We start from the raw sequence: 27,588 nt of genomic DNA on the forward strand, positions 1-27,588 counted from the left end.
TTGGGGATCGAACCTGGGGGACCTTCAGCATGCAAAGTGGAGGCTCTATGACAGAGGTACAGGTGTTCCCGAATGGTTTGAACAGTAGAGGCTGGTGTCTCCGATGTCAGTGGGGCAGTGAATCCGCTCTGGGTTTTAGACCAAGCTTTCAAGAATCTGTCCACAATTTGGGCAGCTCCTTGAAAGTTTGGACTAAAACCTACAGTGGATTCACTGGCCCACTGACATCAGAGCCACCATCCTTCACTTTTCTTACCTTTCCCCCTTAAACTACCTCCCCAAACATAATATGTCCTCATAAGGGAGTTGCCCTTGATCATGTTGGTTGCCCTTTTCTGAGCTTTTTCCAGCTCTACGATATCCTTTCTGAGGTGAAGGGACCAGAACTGAGCACAGTATTCCAAGTGTGGCTGCACCACAGTTTTGCATAATGGCATTATGATACTGGAAGTTCTATTCCCAATTCCTTTCCAAAGGATTCCTAAAATGGAATTAACCATCTTCACAGTGGCTACAGACGGGTTTCATATCTTTATCTAGCTATCCGCCATGACCCCAAGGTGTCTTTCCTGGTCAGTCACCTGCCGCACAAAAGTCTCTCTCTCCCTCTCTCTCTCACGGGAAGTAAGCCATTATTACAAGGCAAGGTCACATTGCAGCCAGGCAAAAGAACTCAGGGTGGGAGTGAGCAATATGTTGGAAGTGTTGGGATGCAACTCAGCTTGTTGGGGTTTCGCTGTTCTGCCAACACTGGTCTGGTGAGAGGTGTGACCCAGGGAAAGGGGGTGGCCTTGGGAGAGTCCCGGGGGCCATATACAGAGGACTGGAGGGCCATAGTCAGCCCTTGAGCCTGAGTTTCCCTACCCCTGCTATAAATAACTACATCTATGTAATTAGATGCAAGTCTCACTGGGTTCAGTGGGGCTTGCTCCTTATGCTTAGGATTTAGTAAAGGGTTAAACTCTCTCCCCCGCTCCGTGAAACTATTAAAGACATGTAAAAAAAAGATTAATCCAGTTGTCTGCAGGATTCTCTGAAATTGGAATTTACTGCGGTAATCAAAACATATGTTTTTGGACCAACTCGACAACCTTTCTTCAAATGAGCTCCCCCGCCCATCCTAAAAAGGCTGTCTGGAAGGGTATCCATAGTCAAATCCATCATATTAATTGCATTTAATCAAAATTTGATTTCAGTTAAATTTATTCCATATGCATTGTGCATGACGTAATCCTATTTAGACCCCGAGACGTAGCTCTGTAAATATCTCTCTGCTAAGTGGGGACTAGGACGGTTCAAATATTTGGCCACTGAGTGCAAATAAGATCAGGGATATTTTTAATTTAATGGACAGAAGAGAGTCAACCTGGTAAAACAAGTAGACTACTTTGAGCTGGGGGGGCAGATTTGGGTTTGAATCCCTGTTCAGCCATGATGATCCCAGACCAGTCAACGTATCTCTTGTCTAATGTACCTCACAGGGCTGTTGTGACAATAAAATGGGACAGTTCCCGTGTGTGTGTTGGCATCAGCACCTAAGAGAATGCGGCAGCCTCAATTTTTTTTAAAAATGGACTCCATAGCGTCATAGAACTGTGGTGCCAAGAATGGGGTACCAGTGGCCCTCTCAATGTTGCTGGACTACAACTCCCATCAGCCCAGCCAGCATGGACAATGATCCGGGATGATGGGGATTGTAGTCTGACATCATTTGGAGAGCCAGATAATGGGACTTTTAGCCGAGCATCATCTGGAAAGCCACTAGTTCCCTATCCTCATTTTAGAGAGTAGAGAAAGTGAAGAAAATACACTGAGGTTGTCCGGGGAGCAAACATAGCTCTGTGCTGAGCCTCTGCTTTACATGCACAAAGTCTCAAGTTCAGTTCCCAGGACCTCCAGTTTAAAAAAGGATCAGTAGGAGGTGATGGGAAAGGCCCTTCTCTGCCAGAGACGGAGACAGCTGCTGCCAGTCAGAGCAGACAACCCTGAGCAAGATTTGACAAACGGTTTGAGCTGGTTTGAGACAACCTCCGGTGCGTGCTGCAGGACTTGTGAAATAGGAATGTGAGTGCAGAGGAACGTGGGATGTTCAGATTAGTGGATGCTAGGCTCACCTTCCAGCAGAGCACCAACGTCTGAAGGGCATGACGTATGCTCCCCTTGGCCTAGGCCTGGGCCTGCTCAAAGCTGACGTTTTCCTTCCCTAACAGTAGCAAAGGCAGGCCACTGAAGATGTCTTGTCCACCCCCTACCCCCAAATGGAGTTGATGCTGCCAGTTTCATATATTAATAAAATAAAATAAAATCCTGTACCTCAAAATGGAGAGCCAGTGTGGTGTAGTGGTTAAGGTACTGGACCACGACCTGGGAGACCACGGTTCGAATCCCCACACAGCCATGAAACTCACTGGGTGACCTTGGGCCAGTCACTACCTCTCAGCCTCATTAAAACCCTATTCATAGGGTTGCCATAAGTCAGAATCGACTTGAAGGCAGTACATTTATCTTTATACCTCAAAACTGGCCTTTCCCCAACCTGGGGCCTACCAGATAACATTGAACATAACTCCCATCATCCCTGACAGTTAGCTGTGTTGGCTGGGGCTGATGGGAATTGTAGTCCACAAGGTTTGGAAGGCATCAAGTTGGGAAAGGCAGGTCTGGTAAAGATACACATCTCCACCATAAGAATATTTTGATTTTATTTATTTAATTTATTTATTTTATTTAATTTATATACCGCCCTAAGCCCGAAGGCTCTCTGGGCGGTGTACAAAAAGATAAAAACAAGCGATGTATAAATACAATAAATACAATAAATCAAAAAACAAAACAAACAAATAATAATAGTAATTTTTATGCCATGGTGCCCTCCCCATCTTCCACACACCCCACAAAATGGTACCTTCTGAAGGTCTGGTTAACTCCCTTCAAGGGGCCTTCCTCCTCAGAGAACTACAATTCCCAGCATCCCCATGGGTGGGAGGGAAAGGAGTGACTAGAAATCTAGTCAGGGCCTGCCTTAGCCATTTTGCTTCCTGAGGCAGCAAAGTAAATGGCACATACACATATGCCTCAGTTAAGAGGTGGTGCCCAAGGCCAGTCAGGTTATTTATTCTCACCCAAGGATTCCTCCCCCTTGCTGGAAGTAAAACTAAAACAATAATACATTCAACAGATAACAATTTGCTGCCCTTTTATAACACCCCCGACTCATTATCTGAGGCAGCAGCTTGCTCTGTTTAATAACTGGGCAGGCCCTGAAGCCATTGAAAGAACTGAAGTGTTGCTATGCCCTTAAGGGAGAAATGGGGAACCTCTGGCTGGAGGTCAAATGTGGCTCTCTGGACCTCTCTACGTGGCCCTTGGGATTCTCTCCAGGCCAAACACCCTGCCAAGAAGCCACACCCCTCATTGGCCCAGCTTTACAGGCTCTTTGAGTGTTTTCCGAGAGCCAGTGTGGTGTAGTGGTTAGAGTGTTGGACTATGACCTGGGAGGCCAGGGTTCGAATCCCCACACAGCCATGAAGCTCACTGGGTGATCATGGGCCAGTCAGTGCCACTCAGCCTCAGAGGAAGGCAATGGTAACCCCCCTCTGAATACCACTTACCATATAAACCCTATTCATAGGTTGCCATAAGTCAGGATTGACTTGAAGGCAGTCCATTTCCATTTTTTTTTTCATTTTGAGCGTTTTTGCCCAGCCGGAAGTGTGTCCTTGAACTTGGATCATGCCTCTTGCTTGTCTGGATGGAGGATAGAGAGTGTGACTGTGTGTAGAAACTAGCCTACTGAAGAAAGGCAAAATTCACAATTGCTTTGCTCACTTTTGACTCTGGCCCTGCCCACCACTGGCATGCGGCCTCCAGAAGATTACTGAGCAGAGAATGCGGCCCTCAAGCTAAAAAGATTCTCCCACCCCTGTCTTAAGGTATGTCCTGAAAGTTATATGAGAAGCCAGCCCTTGCTGAAGGCAACCAAGTGTGGGTCTGATCAGTGCCTGGATGGGAGACCATTTGGAAACCACATATATGCTCACTAGAGCTCTACGATGAGGAAAAAAGAGATACAAATGTGTTTTTTTAAGGAATTGCAGAGGAGGCAAAACACCCTCAGGTGTGGCTCCTCACTTGAAGGAGATAAGACTGAGCTTGGTAATTGAGAGAGGCAGGCCTGTACTCTGAAAAAGAAATGGAAGTTGGTAAAATGTAAATGGAGGCAGTGCTTTTCTGGTAAAAAATGAGATGCTGGTACTCATATATTGATAGAAGTGCCATGGGTGCCAGCACAAAATGGCTCCTATGGGCAGCAGTAAAAGAGGTGCTTGTACTCGGGACCTGTGCCTCCTGTCACAAACACACAAGCCCTGAATGGAGATACAGGATGCGGGAAACTTTTTGTATTGTTAGTGTGCTTTCTAAAATCAAAACAGTATGATGGTTGAAAGATACTGTTCCTGCAATCCTGAAGTTCTGAGCAGTGAAGACATGTGACTAATGTTTTTAGATGTTCTTAATGTTTTAAATATGATTTTATTGTTTTACCACTTCACTGCTTGATGCCCTGGGCTGTTTTTGGGAGGAAGGGTGGGATAGACATTTGGTTAATAATGATGATGAAGAAGTGTGTGTTTGTAATTATTACTTTTATTTCTAATTCAGCAGCTCTACAGTTTGAAGATGTGAAAGGTGAAGCAGTTCTTACAAATCACACCACAACCTGAATAAAGGTATTCTGCTGCCTGTATTTTACTTTTCAGACCTTTTCTCTTAGTGTAAAAACAACATGTAATTGCCTGCAAGTGTGTGTATTGCAATAGTATTTTTCGTTATAACTCCCTCACACATACTGGGGGCAAACAACCCATCAAGAATCCTGGGGGTGAGGGAAGAGGACAGCCAGAACAGTGTAATTGGTGAAGAGTGTTGGATAAGGACTGGGGAGACCTGGGTTCAAATCCTCATTCAGCTATAAAACTCGCAGGGTAGCCCTAACCTGGTTTTGATGATTGCTAAAAACTTATTTTGTTTAGGCATGCCTTATAATTGTTAATCTATATCTACTATTTTTAATGTCTGTCTTTTTTTACTCTTTTGGAATGAGTACTTTGTTGTTATTCATTTGATTTATTACCTGCCCTTCACCCTAAAGTCCTTGGATGGGTCTCAATTTAAAATAAAACCTTAAGAACAGTTTAAAACAAATTGCAATCACAAGAAAAGTGTGGGTCCTAAAAATACACAGCTCAAGTGTCAAACGCCATTTCATGTAAACCACAGAGGTTTTTATTATTATTATTATCATTAGTAGTATTAAGTGTTAAATAAACCTTCCTAAATAAATAAAATTACTGTACAGGGTTGTTGTAATGTAAAAGGGAGATGACCATGTATGCAGCCATGACCTCCTTAGAGAACAGGATGAAAAATAAGTATAATACATAAATATTATAGTAGCTAGTAGTTAGCTATACCTTTTAAGTACTGTAGAAGTTTTATGGCAGTCTGTATTTGGCATCGGATTTGAAGTTGTTTTAATTGTTTTTATATATGAGATTGTGTGTGTGATGTGTGTGTATGTGTGTGAGTGTTTTTTATTACGTTTACATCCCACCTTTCCTCCAGGTAGCTCAAAGTGTGCGTCTTTTGGAGGGCCACAGGTCCTTCATCCCTGCTCTAACCGCTACAACACACTTGCTCTCAATTAAGAGCTCAGTGAGCTTCTATGCCAGCCTGCCCCTACCTGGTGGCACCTTCTGGATGATGTTGAATTCCAACTCCCATCAGTCCCAGCCAGCATGGTCAATGTTAGGGATGATGTTAGTCCCAGTCTAAAACATCTGGAGGGCACCAGGTTGAGGAAAGCTGCATTAGAAGTAGACTGATTTGTCATGCCCGGCCTCGGTCATTTACAGTTTGGGAACCGCTGGTTAAAAAGCAGCCTAGGTGATACTATTTGAAGCTTGCAAAAGGCCTTTAAGTTGTATTTTCGGCCTAATAAACATAAAAGTTTTCCAAGGTAGAGGTGGGGGAAGGAAGTGCATGAAATATCTGTTTAGACTGAATTTCATATTCCTTGTAATTAACATAATTCCTTCTGATTATATAGTTGCCAACAAGCTGCCGTGGCAGCTGCTTAATTTCCCAAATCTTGATGGCAACCCTGGCAGGATCAAGCGAGATCAGGGGTTCCCTAACTGGGAACGAGGTTCTGTTGAATTTAGTCAAACCCTCTTGACATTTCACCATGTTGGGGTCTTGTAAAAGTAAACTTGCATTAACTTCACTGGGAGGAGGTGGCGGAAGAGATTTGGGAAGCTTGGGCCTGGGGGCCAAATGTTGGCCCTCCAGGTCTCTCTGTCTGGCAGTTAGGATTCTCACTGATTTTGCTTTGCACCCTCCTTGAGTGTTTTTGCCTGGCTGGAAGGCCTCACTTTGAGAAGTGCAGAATCTCACACAGCTGAATTTGTAAACAGCGAATTCCTCTAGCATTGCTTAAGGACAAACCAACCCATTTTTAAGGCTATGCGGATTCCTGGCCTAGCCATTGATGAGTATACATGTGTTTATGTGAACCAGCTTGTAAAATATCTCTTTAAATGGAAATGGACTGCCTTCACGTCGATCTCAAATTATGGTGACCCTATGAATAGGGTTTTCATGGTAAGCGGTATTCAGAGGGGGTTTACCATTGGCTTCCTCTGAGGCTGAGAGGCAGTGGCTGGTCCAAGGTCACCCAGTGAGCTTCATGGCTATGTGGGGATTTGAACCCTAGTCTCCCATGTCATAGTCCAACACTCTAACCACTATGCCACACTGGCTCTCAAAATATACCTTTAGGCCTGTTCTTTTTTTATTTATATTTATTTATTAGTGACATATCTTCTTTGCTCATCCAACAAGTCCTCCAAGCATAAAATCAAAGGTTCGGAGGTAGAATAAAGGACTGTTGTTTATTAATAAGTTGCAGGCCTGTTTGTTAAACTGTAAGCTTTCTTTTGCAACATCCCCCGCCCCAACAATTTTTGCTTTTCCTATTACTTTATTTATTAGGTTTTCTGTTGGAAAAAGATGTCATCTGAAGGTTGCATCTGAATGCTGACTTAGATAGTGTTCTGTATAAAAAATCCTAAACAGCCCAACATCTTTTGATGTGTGTGTAACCTTCTGGCACTCATAAGCAATGTGGCTCTCTTCCCAGTTAGTGCTGTGGGGCAGAGTTCTTTGCCTTTAGGAAGTATCTTCCGTCACCTGACAAGATCAGAGGTGTGAGGGAGGAAGTAAGCTGTCTTCCACCTACTGATGCCAAAATATTTATCTCTTCCCCCCCTCCCCACATTTTATAGCTAAAGGAAGGTACATCTGAGTTTCCTGGGGTTTCTTTTAGGAGCTGGATTTTTTTTTTGGCCATATGTGATCTTCTGTAGTTGATGTTTGGGGGTACAGATCATGTGAGGGGTTTAGGGGTATGCCTTTCATATGTGGTAAGCAATTATTGAGAATGCCCACCATTTTATTTTTAAGCAATTCTTTCCAACAGGCTTGGCTGACCTGGTGCCCATCCAGACATTTTGGCCTACAACTCCCATCAACCCCAGCTAGCTAAAACTTGGGAATTTGCTTCCTCAGAATGTGGTGATGGCCACCAACTCATATGGCTTTAAAAGAAGGTTAGACAAGTTAATGGAGGATAAGGCTAAAAATGTCTGCTAACCTGGATGGATATGTTCAACCTCCGCTGTCTGAGGCTGTACTTCTGTGTTTCCACTATACTTCTGCCACTCAGCCATTAAGCTCACTGGGGCCAGTCACCGCCTCTCAACCTAACCCTACCTCACAGGGTTGTTGTGAGAATAAAATGGAGAGAGGGGAAACGTGTACATCACTTTGAGGTCCTTGGAGGAATGGCAGGATAGAAATACAATAATAAATAAATGGGAATCGCAAGCGGGACACTGCTGATGTGCTTATGTCCTGCCTGGTTGGGCCACTGTGAGAACAGGACGCCTGACCTGGTGGGACTTTGGCCTGATCAAGGAGGGGGGTTGATCGCTCGTGTGCTGTGAATTTGTCAAATAGTTTAAAAAGGCCTCTAAGTGCTTCCACAGCAGTTTGGGAGAGGGCGTGTCTCCAGGAGCTTCAAGGAGCACTAGAAACCAGCGAAAGCTGCCTGCCTTCCACAGTGGATGCCATCTGTTTGCAGAGCAAGATTTCACCCATTTGTGTATTTTAATTATGTCTAGTTTGCTTTTATTAAAGCGAAGTGTTGCATGTAATTCAGATCGTCCCCTCACCCCTTTAATCCTAGTGTGCACAGGGGCTCCATATTAAAGAAGTTAGAGGGGGGATTCCCCCGTCTTCTCACACACACACACACCCCTTAGCATATTTCTGACTGTATGTAATTATTCCCAACTGGCTTATATCTCTGGGCAACTCAGTGGTTCTACCCACTGATCACTTATTGTTACAAACTATTAAATGGGCCTATGTACTAATTAATATGCATGCCAAAAGCACAGATCCCCCCCTCCCTCTGCAGCCATTCTAACCATTAATTCAGGTGTGGGGGAACCCATAATCCCTGTCCTTTGGCCATACTTGCTGGCACTGATGGGAGTTGTAGTTCAGCAACATCTGGAGGGCCAAAAGTGTCCTACATGTGAACGAAGACCCATTGAAATGAATGAACCCAAGTCAATCATGTCTATTAACTTCAGTGGGTCTACTCTGAGTAGACTAGAATTGATTACTACCCTTAGATTGTGTCAATATAACATTTGTATCGCTAATGAGGGGGTTGTATATATAAATGTAGCTGCAACGTATATATTTAAATACTCTGTGTGTCGGCAGTTGGATGAATATTTTCTTTTATGTAGCAGGATGTATATACCACTTAATCATCAAAATCTCTAAAATCAATTTATATACTGCCTTTAAAATGAATTACCAAGTTAGGGTACAGCATGGCAACTTTAAGGCAATCCACTAAAATAACAGCATAAAAATAACACCTATAGTACCTAAGGATTGATAAAAGTGGTATTATTAATACCATCAGTGGAATTAGAATTAGAGAAGCCAGTGTGGTGTAGTGGTTAGAGCAGCCTTTCCCAACCAGTGTGCCTCCAGATGTTGTTGGACCACAACTCCCATCAGCCTCAGCCAGCATTGCCAATGGTCAGGAAAGATGGGAGTTGTGGTCCAACAACATCTGGAGGCACACTGGTTGGGAAAGGCTGGGTTAGAGTGTTGGACTAGGGTCTGGGAGGCCAGGGTTCGAATCCCCACTTATCCATGGGCCAGTCACTGCCTCTCAGCCTAACCTATCCCACAGGGTTGTTGTGAGGTTTAAATGAAGAGGCAGAACTATGTACGCCACTTTGGGCTCCTTGGAGAAAAGGTGGGATAGAAGTTCAATAATAAATAAATAAATAAACAATTATTAAAATTAAGATACAGGAACATAATGAAGCTGTACTGGGGCCATCTAGTGCAGTATTCTAGTCAAATTGGCAGCAGCTCTCGAGGGTTTCAGGCAGAAGACATTCCCAGCTGTACCTGGAGATGTCTGGGATTAAGTCTGGGGCCTTGTGCGTGGAAAAGCAGATACTCTGCCACCCCTTCCTTTCCGAGGTCTGGGAAAGATCATGGGCTTGTATGCCTTGGTGGGAACCTTTTCGTTTCCTCTACCGCCTTTTGAAAGGGTGACCCTGGACTTGCGCTTCTCCTTAGGAAGGACACTCTCCACATGGTGCAGAGGTACCCTTTTTTATTCCCGTTGCACTTATGGCCAGGGCACTGAACCCTGAAACTGAAAGCAACTTCACAGAGTAAAGCCGAGGGAGGCTGAGACCTGCCTTCGATTGGAGATTTGTCCATGGGACTTAAGATATTGTTCACTCGCAGGTTGACATATAATATTTTAAACTGCTCTTCCTGTGACTGAGAGAAGTACTTAACCTTGAGGCTTCCCAGGGCTTCCTCCTGACTTACAATGTCCTTTTTATAGGATGGTTGGTGCTGGCATTTGAGTGATTTCATTGCCAACTCCCCTGTCCTGTTGATTGTTTTTTTTTACGGCCTACTGTCCAATTTTGTTTTTGAGTGGGTCACCCCCTTAATGGTGTGGCTGAATCTCTTGCCCTCACGATTCATCCCTCATAAGTCATGTCCCAAATGCCATTCGGAAATCCGTAACACAGTAACCTTTGTCAAACTCCCAATTTGCCCTCTCCCTGACCTAGTGACCCACCTTAAGCTGGGGAGGAAGGAAGTGGTCTTTAAGGTAGCAGCGATGCCAAGGGCTGCTGTGATGCTCCCAAGTAGCAGCTTAATTTTGACGTCATTTGCAGAGCTTCAAAGATTCCTTTTAAGAAGTAATAAATTACAGTTACAGTTACATGGCCCCAAAAAGTAGTAATTACTGTTACAATTGCAGTTGCTCTGAAAGTAACTGATTACTTGCCACCCTAGTCAGAGGCAGCATGCTTCTGAAAACCAGTTGCTGGAAGCCTCAGGAAGGGAGAGTGTTCTTGCACTCGGGTCCTGCTTGCGGGCTTCCCCCAGGCACCTGGTTGGCCACTGTGAGAACAGGATGCTGGACTAGATGGGCCACTGGCCTGATCCAACAGGCTCTTCTTATGTTCTTATGTTCTTACTTTACTTTTACTCAAAAGTAATTGCTACAATTACATTTTAGTTACTTTTTTTTTAAAAAAAGAATTGCCTACAAGGTGCTGGCCTTGGCTGCTGCACATCTAAGTACCCTAAAACAACATTAAAAATAAGCACACACACAGAGAGGGTAGTAGAATTTTTTTTTATCCGTAAGATTAACAGAATGGCATAACAGAATCTCACGTCTCCTCACCCCACCCCCAGCAATGATGATACCCCAACACACATATTTTTTGTATATATATATATTGCCTCCAGCTCTTTTCTCCTTCCACTCCTGTCAATTGTTGAACAATTGTTTTCTCCACACTGTCTCGCTCTCCACCTCCTCCCTCGTCGCCTCCTAAGCACCCATAGAGCATGAAGGAAGAACAACGCTGCACAGAAACCCAATTTGAAGCACGTGATTTTTATTCAGAGATCAGTGGAGCTGAAGACTTCCCCTGCTGCCCCCCAAGTAATGCACAAAAGTAACGCTAGAAACATTACAATTACTCCTCAAAAGTAATGAAGTTGCTGCTAGTTCTATTACCAGCAAAATGTAATGAAGTTACCCATTTGTTACTCAAAAAGGTAATAAATTACTTGTAACTAGCTACTTGTAACTAGTTACTTCCAAGCTCTGGTCATTTGGGCCTTGCAGTGAAATGGGGCTGCTAATGCAATGCAGAATCCGTTGAGAAATGGCCCATAAGCTTGTTTTGAAGGCCAGTAATAGAAGATTTCTCCTGCAGTCACGTTGGTCCTTTCAAGCTGATCAGGGTCATTTGGCTTCCCCTTATACACATACACAAGCACGCTAAAAAAGTAGGTATTTATTATTATTATTATGCTTAAATAATAAAGAGAACCCGAAGATGGTTGCTTTGCAAGGATCAGTTCAGGCCTGGACTTAATCTGATGGACCTTAGTTCACAAAGGTTTATCCTAAAAATATATGCGGTACTTTTAAGATGCCATGAGCCTTGCTTGTGGTGGGCTTGCCACAACAGGATAGCACTGGCTATTCTTTTGGAAGTTGTAAATGCATAAAAGTATGTTTTTATTTTGTATGTCGCCCAGAGTGGCTGGACGGCCAGCCAGATGGGCGACTAATAAATTTAATAAATAATAAAATAATATTAAATAATAAAAGTACAGATGACATCCTGAAATTGGCAAGCCAATAAATCGTATATTGTGCTAAAAATCCTTTGTTCAGTCCTTAAGTGATAGTGCTGAAACTCCTAATGTATTGTAAGTCAGCAGTTTAGTGTTGAAAGCTGGAGTTCCTTTGCTCCAGGATGGCTCCTTTAAGGTCACTTTCAGAATGTCCTGTGTGGTGGAAATGTTCCATTCCTGCCAGGGCTTTTGAATATTTCCATTTCTGATGTCAGATTTGTGCCTCTTTATAGAGGCTGGCCTGTTTTGTCCTGTGTAAGATGCAGAAAGGTATTGCTGTCAGATGGGGACATAGATCACATTGGAAGATGAGCAGGTAGATGGACCCCTGATGTTGTGGTTTGCTGAGAACTAGCTAGTGCCCGTGGCTTGTTGCAGAGAAACAAATGACAATTTGGCTGTTATGACTTGTGAACACAGCCCTCCATCTCCTGAAGTGCGGAAAGGGCTGCTTGCAGTTTCACATGTAGCTTGCAGTGGGAAATGTGTGGTCAGTGCTTCTAGATGGGAGGGCTTTTAGCACCGTTTTAACTCCATAGCTATGTCCGCAAAGCATCTTCCGCATCGGAGAAATCAGCCCACTTTGCCAAGCCCTTGTGTGTGTGAAATTGACTCTTGTTTCAAACTCAGAAACTGGATTAAAAGGAAGATCGAGGTTCTTAATCTATTGCCTGCCTGCTTCAGAAAATGATTCACCTTACTTAAAAAAAAAAAAATACTAGCAAAAATAACTGCAATAAGTGCAAGTGAAGGGGTGGGTAATGTTTGTGGGTCAGTGGCGGGCAGAGTATCTGATTTGCCCACAGAAGCCAATCCCTGGCATCTCCAGGTAGGGCTGGGAGAGACTTCTTCTCTGAAAGCATGAAGAGCGGCTACCAGTCAGTGCAGACAATACTGAGGTAGATGGACCAATGGTCTAACAGCCTTTCCCAACTAGTGGGCCACCAGATGTTGTTGGACCACAACTCCCATCAGCCTCAGCCAGCATTGCCAATGGCCAGGAAAGATGGGAATTGTGGTCCAACAACATCTGGTGGCCCACTAGTTGGGAAAGCTGGTCTAACTCATTCTAAGGCAGTTTCCTATGTTCCTAACCTTTTCCACCCCAAGGGCCACATTCCTTTACGGGCTACGCTCTGGGGGCCACATGCCAGTGGTGGGTGGTGCCAGAGGCAAAAGTGGGCGGAGCAACAAATACGGAATTTATCTTTGTACAATAGCTAATTGCTGCACACATTTGCATACCCCTGGGCAAGCAAGAAGCATTATTGGAGCGCAAGGCATAAACACTCAAGGAAGGGTACAAAGCAAGGGCTGGTGAGAGGAGTGGCCTGGGGAGGGGATTTGGCTTGGGAAGAGGCCTGGAGGGCAACACTTGATCCTTAGATCTGAGGTTCCTCATCCCTGCTTTAAAGCAGTGAACGGTTGTTTTCCCTTTGATACACTGTAGTTTCATAATCTGGAAGGTATATTAATAGGATTTCCTCAGTAATGTGGAGGGAAGCAGCGGAAGTAAAGAGAAATTTTAGAATGCTCCAACTGTCAATGGCAGGCCTGGAGCGTGGGGGCATGGAGGGGAGATATAAGCAATCATATCTTGAAAAGCATTAAAACATGATAGTCCAATTCTGTCTATTTTTTTTCTTACCACCGTTGTCCCCAAGATTCCCCATGACGAAACTGCAAATGTAGCTGTTGCATGGCTTTAACTTTTTTTTAAAAAAAAGATTAATCATCAGTGTTTGGCAGCCAAGGCAGATGTATGACAGTGATGAGTGCTTTTGACTAACTGCTCCTGTCAGGGCAACTTCCCACGTCTCCCCTGCTTCACTCCTTAGTGATGATGAGGAATTGTTGCAACATCTCAGCGCTATCTTGACTTATCTCACAGTTTATCTAACGAGTAATGACATCAAGGGTGTCTCCAAACCTCTGAAAAAGTGGTTTGAGGCTTCTAAAAACATACACTGAGTTCTACTCGGACTTCAAAGGTGCCTAGAATCCTAGGTTAATCAGTGGAATGTTTTAAAGTCTCTCTTCTCCTTGCAAAGTCACTCTCTTCCTTCCCTCCTTTTTAAAAGAGTGGGGGAAGAGTCAAAACAGGTTGCAATTCTTTGTGCCAATGGTTGTCTCAGAATTTTTTTTAGAAAAAGGATAAAGACACATACTCATTGAGTTGGCTGAATCTAGGGACTTGCCTTATACTGACTCAAATCTAGAGATGTGAAGATGTGGTTTTTCTCCCCTGGGCCTTCACATTTCTACTGAGGCCATTGGTCTGTCTAGCTCAGTATCTACACTGACTATCAGTGGCTCTTCAGGGTTTCAGAGGTGGGACATTCCCAGCTCCCCCTAGATATGGTGGGGATTGAAACTGGGACTTTCTGCCTGCAAAGCAGATGCTCTGCCACTGAGCTGTGGCCCTTTTCCAACATAGAGTCTATGCCTAGAGGCCACAATTGAACGCCCGTGGACACCATTGTGCCTTCAAAGACTTGTTTATTTTTATTTTTTGGTGGTTTGGTTGAGGGGATGTCTGTTTTGATACCTGCTTTTTTGTATGCTTTATAGGGGTGTATCTGTAGGTGTTTTGCTTGACTTTGGAGGGGCATTGCCAATTTCCCCCTCTCTCTGTTAAATGTGTATTTTGTAGTGCTTTTTAGACTTAAGATGTGCACCCTAGCCCAAAAAAGTTTGGGGACCCTAGTCAATGCTCTTCAGGGCAGAGATGTCTGCTTTTTTTTGCTTATGCTATGTGGTAAGGCAAGGGTGGGCATAAGTTTGGCATCTACTAGTGGATTGGAATCTCTAGGTGACCTGCAGCACATTGACAAAGGTTTCCACCTCTTAATTGTTTAACAGCAGCAATTACAAAATGACTTTCCCCACATAAATTAGGCTCCTGAAATGAAGAAAGTTAATCTGGGGTAGTCTCTTATGTGACCGGATTGTGAGTTCCGTTCTGATGCTGGAAACAAATTCCTAGAGTTCAGAATATGCTCAGAGGTACCCGTTCTGAGCATATAAAATTGTGCATGGTGTGGAGAAAGTGGCTAGGGAGGCCCTCCCCCCCCCCATAATACTAGAACGCAATGGGGCCATACAGTGAAGCTGAATGTTGGACATTTCAGTGTATACCAAATACGGTACTACTTCACACAGTGCATAGTTAAACTGTGGAATTCGCTGCTACAGGAAGAGGTGATGATGGCCACCAACTTGGCAGGCTTTAAAAGAGGATTAGACAAATTTATGGAAGATAAGGTTATCAATGGCTACTAGCCATCATGGCTATGTTCTACCACCACCGTCGGAGGCAGTATGCCCACAGGTGGAGAGAACTGCTGTTGTGCTCAGGTCCTTGTTGCGGGCTTCCCAGAGGCATCTGGTTGGCTACTATGAGAACAGGTTGGAGAGCCCTGTGACTTTTGCGCAAGGCTGGAATGTAGCCACGGTCACATCTGTTGTTCTGTCCACTTTTGCTTCTTGTCTCACCCACCTTTTAGGTTGTCCATGTGGGAACGCAACCCTTGGGCTGCAACAGACTCTGGTTTAATTAGAACCCTCCTAACACGCGATGTGCGGTGGGTTTGGACAGAGTTTTTGCTTGTTGGCGGCTCCCTGAACAGGTCGATTAGTGAGAAAGACTTGACTAGTGCAGAGGGTATTTCTCTTACAGCTGAATAACCCCAGCCCTAATATTTGGTATTATTATGGGACAAGGTTTTCCAAAGAGAAGTAATACTACCTCTATGCCTGTCAGCTCCAGCATTTAGTATGTTTAGAATTTCAGTACCCAGCATATGCCAAGCGATGCGCACATTTTGTCACCACCTTGTTAACTCATATTTTGAGTTATGTATTGCTATCAGTTATATATATTGCTAGGGATGGGTGAATCTGTCAATTTCATTTTCTCTCAGTTTTCAGATCTTAAATTAATTTCCCCACATTTCCACATCAGCTTGCAATTTTTTTAAAGAAAAGCCCTCATGTATTCATTAGCATACATATTTTTGCATGCAGTTTTGCCTAATATGCACACTGTGATACAGTAATACCTCAGTTAACGAAGTACACGCATTCCTGGACATTACTTCTTTAACAGAAGCTTTGGTACCAGAGGTTGGAGTAACATGAAAATAATAGGGATAGGCTCCTACACCACAAAAAAGAAGACCAGTTCAACATATTTCAGCAAACATTTTATTCAGAACTAACAATACGCATGCCTGAAATGAAACAACCGGGCCAAGTAAGCCTCGCATATAGACCACTTGAAGGCTTCTTCCAAAATGCATGCAGGGATGCCTGCCTTGCCTTTTTTTCTTTTATCGTGTAGCATCTTGCTATAGCAATCTGAAGCTTTGAGCACAGTTCTCCCTTCCGTACGCTCGAGCAGGCTGGCAAGGGGCAGCCACCCCCCCCCTGTGCTTGGTATCTCTCTCTTTCTGTCTCTGTGCCATCCTCCCCTATGCTCAAGCAAATGTATTTGCACTAAACAGTGCTTCCAGGGCAGTGGAAGCCCTGTCTACTGTGGAGGCACCTGCACCACATGGCAAGGAGCACCATTCCAGCTATGTGTGAGAACAATCCAGTAGCCAAGGAACCACATTCTGATTATGTCAGAGTGTGTGTGTCCCCCCATGTCCCCTGCACCTAAACAAGGCTGTTAAAAGGAGCTTTCCTGGTGGATTTGTTAATTGAGGTATTACTGTATTAGGGAAAGCAAGTTTCCCTAATATAATGCATTTTTTATGCACATGTTACCCTAATATATGAATTTTTGTACACGTTATGTGACTGGAGTACCGCACTGTAAAATTCAGAGAAGTGTACTTTTCAAAGGGTGCCTGTGTTTTGGTTCTTGTGTTGTTTCAGAAAATAAAAATAGAGGAGATTTGCGTTTTAAATGCAAACTGAATCTAATTTCTTCTCTACGCCTATATATGAAATAGTTTGTATCTGTAATGTCATTCTAAAAAGTAGGGATCATCACAGCAGCTTCCAGACAGCCTGGACAAAGATCTTCACTGGAAACTTTCTTTTTCTTTTTCGACTATACAAACTGGAAGATAATAGGTAATTGATAATGGTTTTCACGTACATGGTTTTGTGGAGGAAGACAAACAAGAGGAAGGTCCCTGCCCCCTGGGAGCTTACAATCTAAAATTTGGTAATGGAATTGGGGGTGATAAACTTGTGCCAAAGAAGAAAGAGACAACAATAAAGACAGATAAATGAGAAAACACAATTTTGCAAATGCTTACACAGAACAATCCTATGGACATGTAATCAGAACTAAGGCTGCAATCCTATACTCATTCAGTGGGACTTATTTTTCAATAGATATGTATAGGATTGCAGTGTCAGTCCCACTGTGTTCAGTGGGGTGTATTCCCAAGTAGGGTAGAAGGATCTGTCACTTTCAGTTCTCACTTTCAATTCTCTCAATTTCTCATTTTTCCAGTCTTAATTCTCCACATTTCTGCTGTAATTTGCAATTGTTTAAATTTAAAAAATCCTCATGAAAGCTCTTCAGCATTTTATGCAAAGTTCTCCTTCTAAACACATTTTTGTTTGCGGTTTTGACTAATATACATATTTTTGCCCTCAATTGCTCCTAATATTATGCATTATTTTCACTCATATGTTCATTTTTATACACATTTCCCCTTCATATATTTATTTTGTAAATATTGTTTGGTTGGAGAACTATATTGCAAAATTCACATAAGTGTGAATTGTGAAGGCCGTCTGTGTTTTGGTTCTCATCTTGTTTCTGGAAGGGCAAATTTGATAAATTCTAAAAAAAAATATTTGCCCATCCCTAGCCAGTGGTCAGGGATGATGGGAGTTGAATTCCAGCAACATCTGGAGGGCCACAGGTTTCCAACCCTGCTAATGCCAGGCAGCTTGGCTCCTCTTGAATTTTGACTGTGAACACCACCTAAACTTAAATCTCCAGGTCTGCTAATTTAAAAACTACTGTGTTTCTCTCTCCTTCTGTCATCTGTCTGATAAAGAATGGGCGTCTGTTGCTTATGGTTGAAGATCCAAATGATTGCTGGATTTTTATTGTTTAAAAACTAGTGGATCAGCCATTATTTTCTTGCTTGTTCCAGCAATGCAACCTGAGCTCTGAATAGCAGTGCAGGGATGGGAATTTGTGGCCCACCAGGTGTTGATGAACTACAGCTCCCATAATCCCTGGCCATGGGCCATGCTAGCTAGGGCTGATGGGATGTGGAGTCCAGCAACATCTGAAGGGCCTCACATTCCCCACCCCTGTAGTTGAGCCTACTTCCTCAGCTGAATGAGGTTACCATGCCATCCGCGCTATGCTTTTGCAGCAGTATCGTACCACTTTAAACAGTCATGGCTTTCCCCCAGAGAATCTTGGGAACTATAGTTTATAAAGGGTGCCAAGAGTTGCGAGAAGCATCCTATTCCTCACAGAGCTACAGTTCTGAAAGTGGTTTAACAATCAAAAGTCAGGGGAGTGCTGCTCTGTGAGGGGAATAAAAATGGTAAATGGACTGCCTTCAAGTCAATCCTGACTTATGGCGACCCTATGAAGAGGATTTTCACAGTAAGCGGTACTCAGAGGGGATTTACCATTGCCTCCCTCTGAGGCTGAGAGGCAGTGACTGGCCCAAGGTCACTCAGTGAGCTTTGTGGCTGTGTGGGGATTTGAACCCTGGTCTCCCAGGTCCAACACCTTAACCACTACACCACAATTTTAATAACTCTCAGTAACCTTAACACACTACAGTTACCAGGATGCTTTGGGAGAAGACATGACTCTGTGGTGTGGTATTGCTTTAAATATGGGGTGCAAATGGGGCCCTATACACCTGGCAGTAAGTCAGTGAGACTTCCTTTGAGTAGACATATGTAGGATTGTGCTGTAAGTCTGCACTCCCTCCTAAGATGGACTATGCAGGCTTTGTGGATCCAATAGAGGCAGCTTTTTTCCCCTCTCCTCACCATCTCACCCTGAAATTTTCTTAACATCCAGTCTGATGGAAGAGTTTGAGAACTCTGAAGCTTGCTCATGTCTTTGCTATGTTTTGGTTGACCTTAATGAAAGGTATTGCCCAACTGTGGATTTGCCATTTTTTCTAGCTGACCAACTCTGCTTCCTCTGCTTTTTAAGAACAGATCTGTAGATGAGTGTTTTCTGTTTCAATGCTAAACAGATGCTTTCTGAATAAGCCACTGTCTGAAATCCCAGATGGTTTTTAGTTGCTCATAACCTAAGTACTCTGTCTGGCTTCTCTTTGTGCCCGATGGAGGAATGCTGTATAACTCTGAAGCTTGCACAAGCTTCTTACACTGATAGATATTACATCAATAAAATATATGCATGCTGGAAACACAGTTAAGCTACAGGTGACTACCCTTGTTGATTCCTCTCTCTTTCCCCTCTTCCATACTGCAAAATTCCACCTAAAGCATATTCAGAGGCATACATTGAGGATCCTGAAAAAAAAACATAAGTAGAGAAGCTTTTAGGAGAAATGTTTTGTCAGTATTTTATTTCGAAGTAAATATAGATCAAATTGTCATGAGGGTTCTGATCTTTGTTCCCCTCCTCCCTTTTCCTTTTCAGTTGCATTTCTTACCGAGGGGAAGGGCCATAGCGCAGTGGTAGAAGAGCTTCTGCTTTGCATGCAGCGGGTCCCAGGTCCAATCCCTGGCAGCATCTACAGGTAGGGACAGGCATGACACCTGTTTGAAACCTTGGAGAGCTGTTGCCATTCATTGTGCAGACAATGGGGGGCGAGTCTGCCAACCTTTGGGGCTCCTACTGGGAGGAAGGGCGGGATATAAATCAAATAATAAATAAAAAATAAAACTTTGGTTTCTCATTTTGCCAGTCTTAAATTTGGTGCTCCACATTTCCACACTACTCTTATACCTTTTTTTAGCCCTCATGAAAATTCATCTGCACTTTACTGCAAATTTTTCCTAATATACACAAGTCTTTATGCAGTTTTGCCTAATATGCACATCTTTGCAAAGCAACGTCCACTAATATAATGCATTTTGTATATTTTCAGAGATACATGCATTTTTATGCACACTTTTAACTTAACTTGTGCATTTTTGTACACATTATTTGGCTAGAGAACTGCACTGCAGAATTTAGAGAAGTGCAAATTTCGAAGGATGGCTATGTTTTGGTTCACATCTTGTCTCGGAAAGTGCAAAATTAGGTAAGTTTGCTTTTTAAATGCAAACTGAATCTAATTTCTCCCCCACCCCTAATACTGAGCCAGATGAATCGATGGTCTGACTCAGTACAAGGCAACTCCCTATATACCAATTCTTCATAATCTGAAGCAGCTTAAATGCTCAAATGCTCAAATGGCTGCAAACTCTGGCTATTAAAGGAAAAGAGGACCAGGAGATAAGGATTTCAGCTTTGTCCAAATTTACCATGTTGACAGGTTTTTTTTGTATGCATCTTTAACAGCCCTGTATGTGCTGTTTATTTTTTTATTTTTTTCCTGCTGCCTCTTCTATCCTTCCCAAGGAATCTGAAGAGAAGTTCAAAGCAGTGTGTTCTGACAGTTTTTTGTACAAACACTCACTTTCTCTGTTTACATAGCGGGCATGGTTTCACTTTTTCTTTTTAAAGATACATTAAAGGGAAAAGGAAAAAAAAACTAAGTGTGCGTTAACCCCCCCCCCCCCCAAAAAAAAAACCCCTAGAAATGCTTCTGCTTGAAGGGGAAGAAATGGACTCTGTACAAAAATTGTAGTTGTGGTTTTGGGAATATTATAGTTTTTGTGGGGACAAAATATAGATTCGATGGAGAGAGAGAAATTCTGGGATTCTAAGAAGAACTAATGGGATACCCAGGCTGATTGGCTGTAGTTAGAAGGTAATGCATGTTGCGGAGAAAATGAACAGAGAAGAGTTTCCCCCATTTATAATTTATAACTTGGAATTATCCACTTAAGCTGGATGTTGGGAGATTCAGGATACACAAAAAGAAGTACTTCTTCACATGGCACATATTTAAACTGGAATTCACTTCCATGAGAGGCAGAGATGGCCACCACCTCAGGTGGCTTTAAAAGGGGATCAGACAGATTCATGGAGGAGAAGGCTATCAATGGCTACTAGCAACGATGGCTATGTTCTACTTCCACTGTCAGAGGCAGTATGGTCTCTGAATACTAGTTGCTGGGGATCACAAGAGGGAGAGTGCTGGTGCACTCGATTCCTGCTTGTGAGCTTCCCATAGGGGCATCTGGTTGGCCACTGTGAGAGTAGGATGCTGGACTAGATGGTCCACTGGCCTGGGCAATTCTGATGTCTTTATGAATGACAAAAGGAAATATTTCAGACAGTCCATACTTAACCTGTGGAACTCATGTCCACAAGATGTGGCTGTGGCCATGGCCACCAGCTTGGGTAAATGAATAAGACAAATTTCAGGGAGGGAAAATAGGGGTCTGTCAGTAGCCATGATAGCTTAATGGAAACTCCACAATCCAAAGCAGTGTACCTCTGAAGGATAGATACAAAGGACAAATGAGAGGGAGCCATTCTTGTGGGCTTCTCTGGCTGACTACTTTTGGAGTGCTCGTGTAACCTTTTGGTAACTTCAAGCCCACAAGAAGCTACTGGCAGAATCCAACTCCTAAGCACTTAAGGCTGCAATCCTGTGCATGCTTACTTGAGAGAAGCCTGTTAAACAATGTGGCATATTTTTAATAATGATGCCTAGGGACCTGTTGCCTGTCCTATCATTTTCTTTTGGTGATAGATTCACAGTGTAACCCTCCTACATCTCTTCAGATGTAGAATCTCTACATGTAGGGCAGGCTGGCTAGGGGAACCTGTGACCTTCCAGTTGTTGGACTCCAGTTCCCATCAGCCCCAGCCAGCATAGCCAATGGCTGTGGATGATGGGAGCTGTAGTCCAGCAACATCTGAAAGGGCCACAGGTTCTTTACCTCTGCTCTAAATCCAATGTGAAAACCTATCTGTTGCTGCTATTACCCTTCTTCTGTTTTACCCACCTCTCATAAAAGCTGCATTTTTTAAATGTAACGGGAAAGTGTTGCAGGGCACTTTGATAGGGTAAACTATAGCTGAATTCATAGCTTCATGGCTGGAAGTGTGGGAGACTGAATCAGTTCCTCTTTCAAGGAGGTAATGCACACCCATACTACCAGCCCTCTCTTGGAGATTTATTATATAAAGCTCAAATGTATACCTTACAAAAACTGGTGTGCAACAGGAAGGTTCAAAGAACTGGTAATGCTTTCCTAAGGCTAAGTGATGTTAATTGCTCCAAGATGATTGTATATCTTTTGTCAATTGCAGAGTGGAGGAATTCAGAATTTTCAAGGCGGTTTTTGTTTTGTGAAATCTCTTACGATCTTTATATTTAAAAAAAACTCACCTAATGAGTATCCTAGTATTTTTCTTGGTGCTAAAATAAAAAACCTGAATGGGGTAGAACAATCCTATGTTTTCTGTGTTTGGGTTGAAGAAATAAAAGCCAAGTTGTTAATTCAATACTGAGATTATGAAGTTTCCAAGATTGAAGGTTTTGTTTGAGGCCTGGCGGATTAAAATGGCTGGACACTCTGTCTTGTTCATTAAATGTGATGTTTTAGTAGTTAAGTAAAAGTTTACAAAAAAAAGCAAAGAAGGAGAATGGGTGCCTTAAGGCTGTAATTTTAAACATACTTAGTAGGGAGTGAGCCCTATTAGACACAATGGCACTTCTGAGGAAAGGATTAGGATCTCACTGTAAAGGTGCTCATTTTCTTGGAAGTAAGCCCTGTTGAATACAGTGGGATTTAGTTCAGAGTAAACATTCAGAAGATCAGATTGCACATCTACAGTCCTGTCTGTGCACACTTGTTTGATAGTAAGTCAATACTGAACTTGGTGAAATTTACTTCTGAGTAAACATAGTGGCAGCCTGTAAGAGGTTATAGTATATATCATTACTTGGACATAAGTTCCACTGAGCAAAGCAAGGATTTGCTTTCCAGCAAACCTGGATTGGACTGCAATCCTAAATACACTTTACAAAGGAGAAAACTTCATTGAACTTAGCAGGGTTTGCTTTTGAGTAAATAAACAGAGGCCTGGCAAGAACCATCTTTTTTGGATTGCATCAAAATGGTCTCCCATTCCTTGGCCTCTGTCAGATGTTTGCCCAGTCAAAATTTCCATTTAAAGAAATGGAACGAAAGCAATTAATAATTCCTCTTCTATTAGAAATGCAAGCATTTAAGGGAGAAGTATGAGAAAGGGGTAGAATGCGAATGTGCAACTTAGCCCCACAAGGGAGTAAATCTTATTGATCATTTCTAAAGTTCTATTTCAATGGAAAATCACCAAGATTTAAATGCATTTGATTTTGACTAGTTTGTGCAAATCTCCATCCCAAAAGGAGTTTTTTTTTAAAGACATAACAGCCCAAAATTGATCTGGATGGCACATTTTTGCCACCTGTGCCCAGGAAAAGTGGGAACAGAAGTTTTTACACTGGTGTCCCCCATTTCCCCTAAACATTTTTGCGCTCTTATTCTGTCCAAGGCTCCTTCCTCAGAAGGAAGAGGGGGAGAGACTAATTTTGGTCACTGGCTATGTCTTATTTAAAACTTTTACATTTTGGGAAACTGCTTTCCAGGTCTTAAGCAGGGGCTTCTCTCTGTCCTGTTCTCAAGTGGGAACTCAAAACAAACAATAGTGATAAACCTGTTTCAGACGTTTGTTGGAATAAATCACTGGAAATTTAATTTCACCTTAATTTTCTCCAGTCATTCCTCGTTTCCGGACTGTTGTCTGTTACTCCCAAGGTTTGGATCTGCAGGAAGAAATCTAGTTTACTTGGAGCGAGTTCTTTAAAAGTTACACACATGCACACCTCAAAAAATCTGTGTGGGGCACAACGGAAAAGAGGCCACAGAGGGCATTCTTTCTCAGAACTTTCCAGATCTTCCCTTTCCCAAATTTTGATCATTTACAGAAGGGAAATCAGGCTAAAAAAAAGAGAAGTCATCTCTTGAAGAAGAGTTCTGTCTCATCAGGAAGCTGGCTGTATTTCCCCTTATCAACACAGCTTTTTCTCAACATAGCTTGAAGCAGCCTCAGCCATACTTGGAAGTAAATGCCATTGAAATGAAACGTGCAGTGATTTAAATCCAAGGAAGCCTGCACCCTTTAATTCCACTTGTTGGGAACAAGGTCAGCCTGGCCCCCCTGGGACCTTCACCCACCTTAGTTTGCTATAAGGACCTCAAATGCTGCCAAGGCTCCCTCCCACTTTGTATACGCACAAGTAACAAGCCAGTGTTCCTCCGTGAGTTTCCTTTATGCTCTTTCCAGGAATTCTATGCATATTTTAAAGCTTTTCTGTTCAGTGCAACTTATTCAAGAACAAGTGAACAAGGCTGCAATCCTATGCAAGTCTGCTCAGAAGTAAGTGGCATGGGACTCGCTCCCAGGTCTAGAACTGCAGCCTCACAAGGGAGTAGAACAATGGCGTCTACTTCTGAGTAAACATGCATCAAATTGCTTTGTAAGTAGGCTGGGATTTAAGACTGTTAAAAAAAAAGATGTTTTTATCAAGAAGGCCCATGGATCTGGAAGGAAGAAAGCTTACAGTCGGGCTTCAATCTGACTTAGAAATAAATTCCGAGAGTATTTTCATGTAACCGTGTTTGGGGTAATTGGGGTGGTTGGAGTAGCACCGAAGCAATTAAAATATAAAAATTAAGATGCAATCCCCCCGCCTCCGGCGTTGGGGCGTTACTGCAATCTGCATCCTCCGTGGATTCGTTGCCAGAGTGTAATTCGAAGCGGGCCATATATATGCGAGGCAATAACGAGTACCTTGAGCATGTACAGAGTATCTGCGCGTGACCACTGGCCAGTCGCAACGCGCCACACACGCATCGGAGACCGAAATGGGGAGAGTTTGAGGGCAGCGAGGCCCCCCCCCACACACTCTGACTTCGGGAGTTAAATTCTACTAGCTGTTTTGTACTTGCCGATGGTCATTCTCGGATCCTCTTGAAAATGAAAGCTGAATCAAAGCAAGAAACCCGTAAGCAGAATTTGGATTTTTTTTTTAATGGGTTGGTGTTTATATATTGACTGTCTAATAACCGAGATTCCCCGAGCCCTTCAGGGACATCCTTAAACACAAATCGGCTGAGAGAAGAGCCGCAAAGGAACATCAGGATTGTTTGGAAACAATACGCCTTCCTCTGGACTGTTGAACGCGTCCCAATAGTTTAGAGTTCTGTAAGCGCCTCGGGGCTTCGGTCGCGCTAAATAAATCCATGATCATTCGAATTTGAACTGCATTTCCACTTAAAAAAGTGTTTAAAAGATCAGGATGAAAAAGCGGCAAAATTCACAATAAGTTTAAATTAGAAAAGCAAAATTCGGATAGATTTGGTGGGAGACTGGAAGTCAGTTTTGGGAGAGAGGGGCACTTTTTTTGTTGTAAAAAACGAGTTGTCTTTGCGTTCAGAAAATCAGGCAGAGATGTTCTTTTGGGGGAAACCTTACCTCCCTAGATCCTGTCTTGACTTCAACACGGTGATCTCCAGAAATGGATAAGTAGTTATATTACTTTAGTGTTTAAAATGTAGGGGCTTTTTTAAAAATTGCACAACCAAGAGCATCAAAAAATCTAAACTGGAAAACTTCAGCATGATCATCCAAATACTTAATGACATCATTTGATGACATGAGACCAAACTTCTTTAAAGAAAACCCAACACACCGAAAAAGCTCTCCATAATTACAGACCAAACCCTTCCTTCCTATGCAGGGTTACTCAGAAGTAAACCCCACAGAGTGGCCCAGGGTTGTGTTTAGCATAGCAGACTCACAGGGCGGTCCTAGGCATGTCTACTCAGAAGTAAGTCCCCGTTCAGTTCAAGAGAACTTCCTTCCAAAAGCCAGCCCTTTGCAGACTCTTGGCTACCTTTTGTTTGTTTGCCCACCTCCCAACAGGAGGGCTCTTAAGCTAAAAACACGTGTTCGGCTCTTTCCTCACGGTTGAGGGAAATAAAAGAGAATTTTGCGATTTGTAGCCAAAAAACAGGCAGCAGCCTCAAATCCACATTTTTGGAAATTCGTCACTCCTGTTTCTCCCCCCCCCCAATAAGCAACAGGTCACAACAACCCACCTTTCTTAATATAGGAGATTTGCTCTAGATTGCTTTTTTTCCCGTTCCCAGAGCCAAATAAGACTTCTCTCTCCTTGTCCCTCCTTCTCCTTTAGGATCAAGCTTCTTAGACAGCTTCTTATGCATAAATATATTTCAGGTCTGGGGGGAAAATGGTTTATTAAAAGGCTGACCCCAGATTGCTTCCCCCCCTTTTCTCCCCTTCCTTCCAAATTTGCTTCTGTTCCCAATTTCTGCACCACGTGATAGTGGGAGTGAGTTTAGGGGGGTTAAATTAACTTTCAAAGATAGAAAAAAGAGGGGGGAGAAGTCTTAATTTTTTTAAAAAAACAGAGGGGGGAATCTTGTCCCATAAAGAACCAGTAATGTTTGGTTTGTTTGTTTCTGAAATACCATTGTCTTTTGTGGAAGCTCCACAGAAAATAAGAGTCTGTGGTTTTTTTTTTCCTTTCCCAATTTAATTTTTTTTTTTAGGTGGTTGGGAAGGAAAGACACTCCGTGGAGTCGACTTAGGATAGGATAAGGTAAGAGAAATTTCCATTTTTATGCTGTGCAATAAAAGTTTTTTTTGTTTTTAAGATGCAAAGAAAAGGGAAAAAGAGTGTGATTCTCTATATGTCTATTCAGAAGCAAGCCCGATTGATTTGCTCCCAGGTAAGGGTGTATAAGACTGCAGCCTAAAGAACTGCGTTTAAATACTGGTTTTTGAAACTGCAATGGGAATACAGGCAGCTGTGTGATTAGTTTACCACAAACCACCTAAATGTTACTTTTAGGTTACAATCCTGGTCATGCACTTACCTGGAAGGAAATCCAATTACACTCAGTGGAGCATAATTCTGAGTTAAGAATTTAAGATTGGTAGCCCAGATGTGGAGAGAGGTAGATAATACTGCAATCCTATGCACACTTAAGTCCCGTTGAACTCACCGGGGCTTCTGTCTGAGTAGGAAGTTTAGGATGGTGCTGAAAGTTATTTATTTTGACAACTTCTTATTTTTACATCCAGGGATTTTAAAAAAAACCCTATGACATCTCACTGGTATACTAGGATATACAGGTATGCTACAGCACACGACAACCCATTAAAGTCAGTGGCTAAATTCTGACTCTTGGGGTAGGATTGTACCATAGACTTTATCTTTAGGGATTCAGACATCTGCCTTTTTACACGCCTAACTAGACAGGTTTCCGTATGTGCCTTTGCACACGTGTAAATGTTCTCTGGCGGGTTCCCATTATCCCATATGGATGCAATACAAAGTTGGCCGGGATTAAGCTTTGAAAACTCATCATTGTGAATTCAGCTGAGGTCAGGCGATTAAAATCGCTGGCTGCAATTCTCTCCACCACCACCCCTTTAAAAATGTTCTGTGCTTCAGAGATGGTGTATTTTTAATTATTCTTTTTCTTTCTTAGTTTGCTCTGAGGAGTTGGTGCAGTTTTAAATTCTACTTTTTTTAGATGTTTCTTGGGCATGTGTCCTTTTTCCTATTATTTTATAGGATTTTTTGCCTCTTTCTGTTCTTTTTTCTATCCTCTTCTACCTCCCCATCC

The 27,588-nt window shown here is 42.8% G+C and overlaps 1 protein-coding gene across 12 annotated transcripts in view; it reads left to right on the forward strand.

Annotated features, from left to right (window-relative positions):
* Window positions 1–4,135: 4,135 nt before the first annotated feature.
* TBX4 (T-box transcription factor 4) overlaps window positions 4,136–27,588 on the forward strand; it is a 117,568-nt gene continuing 94,115 nt past the window's right edge. For 3 of the 12 annotated variants that reach the window (XM_061604980.1, XM_061604969.1, XM_061604981.1), the window contains exons 1-4: window positions 4,145–4,233; window positions 4,663–4,730; window positions 19,460–19,559; window positions 26,506–26,555. The gene's annotated coding sequence lies outside the window, so the exon portion shown is untranslated. Of the gene's footprint in view, window positions 4,234–4,389; window positions 4,406–4,662; window positions 4,731–19,459; window positions 19,560–24,612; window positions 24,936–25,850; window positions 26,017–26,058; window positions 26,171–26,505; window positions 26,556–26,610; window positions 26,686–27,588 lie in introns of those variants that run through there. The other 9 variants (XM_061604970.1, XM_061604974.1, XM_061604971.1 and 6 more) reach the window with 9 other exon arrangements.

The sequence above is a fragment of the Rhineura floridana genome, chromosome 21 (genome assembly GCF_030035675.1).
Source record: "Rhineura floridana isolate rRhiFlo1 chromosome 21, rRhiFlo1.hap2, whole genome shotgun sequence".
NCBI lineage: Eukaryota > Metazoa > Chordata > Lepidosauria > Squamata > Rhineuridae > Rhineura > Rhineura floridana.